At 30.3% G+C, this 8,873-nt stretch overlaps 1 protein-coding gene across 1 annotated transcript in view; it reads left to right on the forward strand.

Annotated features, from left to right (window-relative positions):
* Positions 1–8,873, forward strand: part of LOC129801045 (uncharacterized) — an 80,725-nt gene that overhangs the window by 70,136 nt on the left and 1,716 nt on the right.

An 8,873-nucleotide genomic window follows, 5' to 3' on the forward strand; every position in this document is an offset into this window, starting at 1 on the left:
CCTTTTTCCTTACGTCACACTTAATACATTTTAAAGTGAATTAAAATATAGACATAGCTTTGGGTAATATTTCGACCACCTTGATTTTCATAGTTCGTTGCCCTTCCAGAATACTTCCGCATCATTTCTTTTTCGCATCATTTTTTATTGGAGCGATACTGTTTGTAAAAACTAAAAATTAATGGAAATTTGAAAAACAAAATAAGTGGGCGAAATTGCAAACTGGTCGAAATTGCAAACTGGGCGAAATTGCAAACTGGCCGGAATTTGCTGCAGTTACGCTAATAATGATTAAAGAAGAATTAAATGGAGAAAAGTAATGTTGAAACTCAAGTACAAAGCTTTATAGTAAAGCAATGTTCTCCTATTAGGAATTATATTATTAATTTTTTTTAATATTTATTCTACTTTAAGTAATATATACTATTATGTATAGCAATAATGCACTGAATTTCTGCATTGATGGAACCCCTTGTGATTTTCTCTCTTCCAAAATGTAAGAGACACAATATAAAGAGAAAGAATCTAAGAAATCGCTTTGTAGGCCTACGCCAATGAATATTTTGTACTGTTGTATTAACAATAAAAGAAAAGAAATACAGATATAGCTTTTAGGAACAAAAAAAATAAAGAATTCTAACCTTAAGAGAAAAAAAACATACTGAAAAGCCATAAGCTAAAAAAATTGTTGGTCATTATTAAATTATGTGTGATACAATGAAGAATATAAAACACGTGAAAAAAATGTTGCTAGGTTTAAATTGTAGGGGAAGTGCTCATGCTTCGTATGATCCCAAGCTTCGTAATGAATAATTTTTTCCTGTTTCTCAATAAATGTGACTCTGTAATTATTTTAAAAACTGAGTGCAATGAGTCACATTTATTGAGAAATATAGGAATAATTTAATTATTACGATACTTGGGATCGTTTCAAGCATGAGCCCCCTAATTCGTGTTATAACATTGTTGGTTTATCTTGTTTTTTTATTTTGTAAAAAGAAAATAAAAACTGAATGTTAGAAAGCTTCCATGAGAGAGAGTGATGAGGACATTGCTACTACAAATCCTCCAATTGTCTTCGGAACAATCTCAAAAGATCCTGCCTGAAAGTTTTCCCAATCGGCAAATTATTTTTGAACCAATTGCTAAAAGTTTGCTTTAACACAAGATTTTATTTGCACTATCTCATCTTCCCCAAAACAAAAACACTTACAGAAAATACACACAAAAGCTAATTAATGGTAATTGAAGAGAGAATCCAAATATTAATCACTTTCAGAGAAGAAATCAGATAAATAGTGATAAGATAAATTTATGTTTTGTTTTCACTTTCACCCATTACATTCAGCTGCAATTCAAACTGGCACAAAACCAAGATAATAAATAATAAATTCACACAAATGTGACATAATGAAATAGATTTTAAATTACTGAAAATAATTCAAAAGTGAAATTGAAACGAATATTTTGAACAAAATATCTTCGCTATGCTGATGATAAACACACTAAAATATTTAAAAAGTATCCGGAAATATTCAAAAAACGGGTAAAAAATATATTCAAACAAAAAATCTATCAATTATTCTTGTCAATTTTAAATAAAAGAAATTGTTTTACATTCTTAAATTAACTCAGTGATTATGAATAAATCCATAAAACTTGATATTTTATTCACTTTCAAGAAAATTCCTAGAAAAAAAATCATTAAAATCTTCAAATTTTTTAGTTAAAGCCTTGTCATTTTCAAAAAATAAAAAAAGAAGAACTAAAAATGTCAGAAACAGTAATTTTTGAATAAAACTTAGGAAACGGTTTCTTAATATTAAAAAAAAAACATGAATTATTCTTTAGCACAAAATGTATATTTTCTGTGAAACATTGCTGTATAAAATGCAAAAAGAATAATTAAAAAAAAAACAAAAAAATCTAAGAAAAATCACAATTTAATGCGCTTATAAAACGGACAGATTAATAAATGAGATTTAGAAGGATAGATGGCGTGATGTTAGGAGTTTGAGGTTAGAAATCGAACAAAAGAAAAATAATTAAACGACATATATGTAATTGACAGCTGTCACTTTAGGTCCTCTTATAAATAAAACCAATAAGTGAAGTTTCAATGTTGTACAAAAAGAAAACATGAAGAAATATCAAAAGAATCAAATCCCATTTTGAAGAGAGAAAAAAAATCTAACAATGTAATCACACATTTGAAAAAGAAAATATCTCAAAAACAAATCATAAATAAATAGCAAGTAATTAATAAATTATTATATTCCGGCGAAAGTATTTAGAAAGAAAAAAAAAACAAACATTAACATTATAGAAAATCCGACAAGCTTTGAAAGTTCTAAATCAATTTTTACTTAAAAAAAAAAACACATTGTACATAAAATAATAGTGACAAACAAAACATTTATATAAAAAAAAACAAAATATAAGAAGTTACTAATCAAAAAAACTTGGATAAATATGAGAAATATTGAAACACAAAAAAAACATTTACAAAAATCAATCTAATCTTGATTTTTCAGCGTTCATCTGAGAAATTTTAAAAGAAAAAAAACAACTAAAAAAACACCCAAATTAATCCATAAATTAAACCAGAAAACTTGCAACAAGATGAATAAATCGGAAGGATTTTGTAGAAAAAAAACACAATAGAAAATTAAACAATTAATACAGTGAAGAACAATATGGAATTGAGTGTGGTAGCAAAATGGTAGAATATTGACTAAAAAAAAAAACCTAAAATAAAATTTTAAAAAGTGAAATCAAGTAAAAACGATGTTTAGTGACCATTTTACAGGGTTAATAACTAAAATGAAAAAAAAAATTAAATGTACATTAAATACCAAAAAAAAAGTGGAGATATCGAGAAAAATCGCTGAAAATTTTAGGAAAAAAAAGTTATTGAAAAAAAAGTAATCATTTCTGTAAATAATCGTGAAATTGTCAAAAGTAAATTTAAAAAGAAAAATTGTTGTTCCCTTTTTGTGAAAAGGCCAACACCCAAAGAGCAAAGGAGAAGATCCTAAATGAGCATTTTATCATGAAAAAAAAGACAAATCCCAAAATTTTGATGAAGACACAATGTGAATCGACGAAGCGTTTTAGGAGACAGAAGGAAAACCTAGAAAATTTGAGAAAAAAAATACATTATATGAATTAATCGAATATACGTATGTTGTTGATGAAATTATTTGAAAAACTGCAAGAGTATGAAAAGAAACAAGAAAATAAATAATATTCCATGGTTAAACATTTGGTTACTTTATTTTTCATTGTGTACATATTATTGTGGTTTGCATACCTCAACGGATTTGAATAAATTGTTGATATGTTTTAATTACATTGAATAATTTTGAAAAGTTACAGGAAAACTATAAAAAAGGGCATAGACATAAAGGTCAAAGGATAACTGTTTCAAAAATTTTTAAATCTTTCAATCGGGCGCAAAATTTTGTTGACGATTTTCACGTTTGATTTTAAAGCAAATTTGTTCAAATTCGCTGTATTTCCCCTTATTTTATCGTGATTCTTAAAATTTGAGAACTTTTTGTGGAATTTATAATGATTTTGATACCCAAATCTCTCGATAATTTGGATAAAATTTTGCCCTATATGCCCGATTGAGAGAGAGTCTACTGTATCCTCTAATTATTATTTTATTTACAGTAGAGTCTCGCTATAGTCCATATTTGGTTTCAAATTTGACACTTGGGTCGCACTAGTCCATGTAAATTTTAAAATTATCAACGATTTTTAGTATTGAAATTGCTCGACGGCTTCCACTTTCTTTGCGATTGTGGTACTTGTCCTTGCTCTCTTCATTATGGATCACAATTATCACAACTACTTAATAAAGTTTGCCAAAAATATTAAAATAATTATGCATGTCGCATACTAAAAAACATAACCTAACTTAAAATCAGTGTTTTGAAATCAACGGTCGATAAATTGTGGACTATAGAGCGATGGCCTATAGCGAGACTCTACTGTATGATCCCCGGGCCATTGTAGGCTTGCACAATTATTGGTTTACAAACTGTCTGTTTTATCTCAATACATTTTTGCTACATGTGGTAAGTCCCTTTTTCGCAGCTGACCTCCTTAGCCCCTTAGCACCAAGCAATACTCGATTTAATAATTGCAAAAATCATGCCAAGAAACTTCTCCGCCTGAAAGCTGACACCTTTTGGCGGAAATCGGGGCAAGCTGGAGGAATACAGTGTACAGGACACTGAAATTCTTTCTCAGCTGACTGGAGAGACCAGGACGGGGACATCAATGAATTCGATACAGTAGCGCTCTTTACCGACCAACACGGCTCAAAAGTACACAGGTAAAAATGAAAGGATTACCGAGGATCCTTTGAAAGTAGGGTGGCGGCATTACTTATGGCCAGTCTATACTTGTGGCCACCTCGTAGATATCTTTAATTTTTTCCCACTAATTAATCTCTAAGAACCACAAAATTAGGAATATTTAATGTGCTATCATTAAATGAAACTTTTAAACTGATTTTCCCTTACATTTCGGTAGAATTTTAATTATTTTGCGGGAATTGTTTCACTGATGCGCGTGGCGATCAAATATGCGTCAAATCGTTAAAAAATTCACTAACGATCTCACAATTTTTAATGACTAAATTTTATATCTTTAATGAAAAATATTTAGTACTATTTTTTTAAAACTTGTATTCTTAGTAACTATATTTTCTTTTTCCACTTGATTTTGATGATTATTAAAACAAAAAATGTAAAATAATGACAAGGCCATAAGTTATGACCAATTTGGTCATAACTTATGGATATTTGATACTTACGCAGATATTTGATTTAGTGAGTTGTCAGTCATATTATTTTGATTCAGTAAATGTGAGTTTACTAGCAAAAATTTAATAAAATTTAAGGTAAGTGTTGAAATTGTTACATAAAATTGTTTATAAATGAGTACAGTAGAGTCTCGCTATAGTCCATATTTGGTTCCAAATTTGACACTTAGGTCGCACTAGTCCATATAATTTTTTAAAATTATCAACGACTTTTAGTATTGAAATGGTTCGACGGCTTCCACTTTCTTTGCGATTGTGGTACTTGTCCTTGCTCTCTTCATTAAGGATCGCAATTATCACAACTACTTAATTAAGTTTGCCAAAAATATAATATTAAAATAATTATGATAACATTGCATGTCGCGTACTAAAAAACATAACCTATCTTAAAATCAGTGTTTTGAAATCAACGGTCGATAAATTGTGGACTATAAAGCGATGGCCTATAGCGAGACTCTACTGTACTGTGTATAACCTTATTGATTTTTTCCATGACCTTGCATTTTGTTGTAAATAACCTAACTTTTTCTCTTTTTCCCCTCTTAGAACAATGGAAAATACGAAAAGAAGAAAAGCCCTATTATTATTGAACTCAAAGGATGCAAAGAGTATTGAGAAGCATTGAGAATAGAATGACCACGACCAAAGTATTCCAGTCATTTCAGCTGTACCACAATCCCCACACAAACTTTGCATTCAAGTCTCCGGAAACTCTCCGGGAGAAATATTTGATCACGGAGGCTTTCATAAATCTCAAAAGAGAAGAGACAGAGGAGGATATTGTGAGCTGGGTTCTTAATTAAACTAAATGTGGCTTTTCCATCGTGAAAGACAGGTTGGATTACTCGCCTGGCCACTGTGTAGAGAATCAATGTTAGTAGTCTGCTAATATTATGAGTAAAATCTATGAAAAACTTGTTAAAAAAAATTATAAAAACCTATTAAAGTGCCCAAAACTGCTTTTCTTTTCTTTTGTATTAAAATTATTTTATTACTAAGTTTGTTTTATATTATTTGAAATTATGGCCATAGGTTGTGCCACAAGTGGCCATAAGTTCGTAAAAGAGGCCACAAGTTATGAATTTTACATGGTTGGGAAAATCATATATTTTCCGAAGTTTGAGAAATTTTTCTAGTAAATTCATTTGAATAAATCGAAAGAAACTACTTGAAAGAAATTACTTTTAAAATTTTGCTTTAATTGATCAAAAAGATCAACAGCTGTAAGGAGATATGTCCTTAATGTGCCCATAAGTAATGCCTGCACCCTATCCCTGTTTTGACACTTATTTAACTCTGGAATAAATGATTAAAAACAATGAAAAAGTCAAGTTGTATACAGTCGCAGCTCTGCCAGTGTTCGCCAGAGAATTCCTTCTTTTCAAATCAAAAGACTCAGAATTTTTGCCAAAACTTTGAAAAAGAAAAAGAATTTGAAAGAGCGAATTCTCTGGCGAACAGAATAACTGCGACTGAAAAGTCATCATTAGTATTCGCTCGGATGAGGGAAATATGATAATGAGTAATTAGTTTACGATTAAACATAATCAAATGTGATAAATGTGCATACAAAATTTCAAAAGACCCTAGTGATCCTTTGAAAGGATCAAAGATAATCCATCCTTTTCAAAAGGATCAAATATGATCCAATTTAATCCTTTCAATTTTACCAGTAGAGGGCTCCTCAGGGGCCGGGTACCACGGTCCGGAGCTCAGACAAAGCGGATCTTTACTACTCAGCCGGTACACTACTGTACACTCAGTCCCGGGATTATGCACATTTTATGGCCTCTACACACTAGAGAAAATTATGTCCATATTGAAGAGTTTTTCCTACACTGGCGTAGGGAATTTGCTTCAATATGGACATAAATTTCTCTAGTGTGTAGAGGCCATTAGGGATCGGAAAAAATGCGCGAAATGGCATTATGCATCGATAAAAATTGCATACTCGCAGGGGCATTCTTTTGAATAAATCTGCCGTAGAACAAATTTCGCGCGGAGTAAAAGTAGTTCAAACAAAAACATTCAACTGTTTAATAGGAATGCATTAAGAAATAGTACTTTTTGGCCAGAGTTCTTCAATAAATGATAAGAATATTTAAAAATTTTACCTTAATAAAAAGAAATTAATGTTTTATTCTGTGAAAGAAGCACAATTTTTCAAATTTCCCGCGTCACAAAATAGTAAACATCCAGGCGTGTTTCAAAAATGATGTCATAAATTGACGCCCAATAGTAGGCAAACTTGCAAAATTGTGTGAGCATAATTTCGTCAGGTGCATAATCCCGAAGTGCATAAAGCCGGGACTGAGTGTATTCCAGGCTTGGAGTAATGTTATAATTTGTTGTGAGAATTCATAAGATCTAATTTCCTTGATAGGGGAAAGTGGGATACCTTTGAAAGTGGGGCGGCACCTTTGAAATTGGGATTTTTCACCTATAGCTAAATTACATTATGATATGGCTCAGTTCCAAATTACACTGTAGTATCTTCAAATTTTCCGCGTCACAAAATGGTATACATTCAGGCGTATTTCAAAAATTATTTCATAAATTGACTCCCAAAGGTAGGCAAACAAGCATAATTGTATGTGCATAATTCCGTCAGGTGCATAATCTCCAAATGCATAATGCCAGGACTGAATGTAGGGGAAAGCGCGCTACCTTCGCACGACTGAAGCTTCGAACAATTCTTTTTTCAATGTGTTTTAAATGAATTTGACTCATTATAATATTGTATTTTAATAGCTAGTCCAATGCCTCAAATTTCCAGAAAAGACCTATGGGTGAAATTCATAAGGAAGATGAAAAAAAAATTGAGTTGTACGAAGTATGAGTCGTCCGAAAGTAGTGCGCTTTCCCCTATTGCATATTGATTCAATTTTTGAATCTTTTATTATAATTATAATAAAACTTCTAAAGGAAGAATAATTAAAAGACATTGCTAATTGCTAGAGAATTCTGTTTTTAAAATATATTTATTAAACAAGAACTTCACATATTATAATTAATTTTTATTCCTCCGAATAAGAGAGCGGATATTGTAAATAGTAAGTATAATATTATTATTAATTTCCTTAAATTCAAATTGTAAAGATTATGCGCAGTAGAAATGGATAGTTCAATAGTAGATTTTTGTAATTAGAGGAAGGCTTTCAAGCTTCGAACATACTCTGACTTTGGCATCGAACATTTCATATTTTTTCCCATATTTGTTAATTGAATCTGACTTATTTTGCCAGGAAATATATGTGACTTAACACTAAACCTACCGACCGTTTTTGGTCGTTTTTCGGTCAAATGACAAACCGCGGTAGGGTGGTAGAATACTCAACAAATTTGTCTTGGGAAAGAGCAAAAAAAATATAATACTTAAACAATGAAAAATATATTCCATGCATATTTTAAAAAATCATAAAAAACGATAGTGACATTGTATCGTTTAAATATGTTTTAATTTTAAGCCGGCCAATTTGACCGAGTCTTGGTAGGTTTAGTATTAATATCAGATAATTAAAATATATTGTTATAGGTCAAATTCATTGAAGATAGAGGAAAAAATATGAAGTGTTCGAAGCCATAGAAAAATTAGAAAAATCTTATAAAAATAGAACTTTATCGTACAAAAAACTCTGAAAATTGCAAGATTATTTCTCTCGGTATTAATGCCTATTAGAAACTGTTACGGCGTTATCACACTTGCACATTAAAATTTTAATGTGATTCACATTAATTGTCGCTTGTGAGCTTCCAAATATGTTATTTGTGTCTTTGAGTCACTTAATATTTGGGGTTTTTCTATTTATTGATAAAGAAGTGGACTTGGCCTGCAAAAATAAGTTTAAATTCACCTAAAGCATAAATATTTTTCACATTAAAAAATTAAAGAGAAAATCTCATTAATTTTTCGCATTAATGCTATAAATCAATTTATATCAAATTTTGCGGGCCAAGTCTACCTTTTTATCAACAAATAGATCAAATTTTGAATATAAAATGATTCAAACACACAAATTACACATTTGGACTCTCA

This window comes from Phlebotomus papatasi, chromosome 2, assembly GCF_024763615.1.
Source record: "Phlebotomus papatasi isolate M1 chromosome 2, Ppap_2.1, whole genome shotgun sequence".
NCBI classification, from domain to species: Eukaryota; Metazoa; Arthropoda; class Insecta; order Diptera; family Psychodidae; genus Phlebotomus; species Phlebotomus papatasi.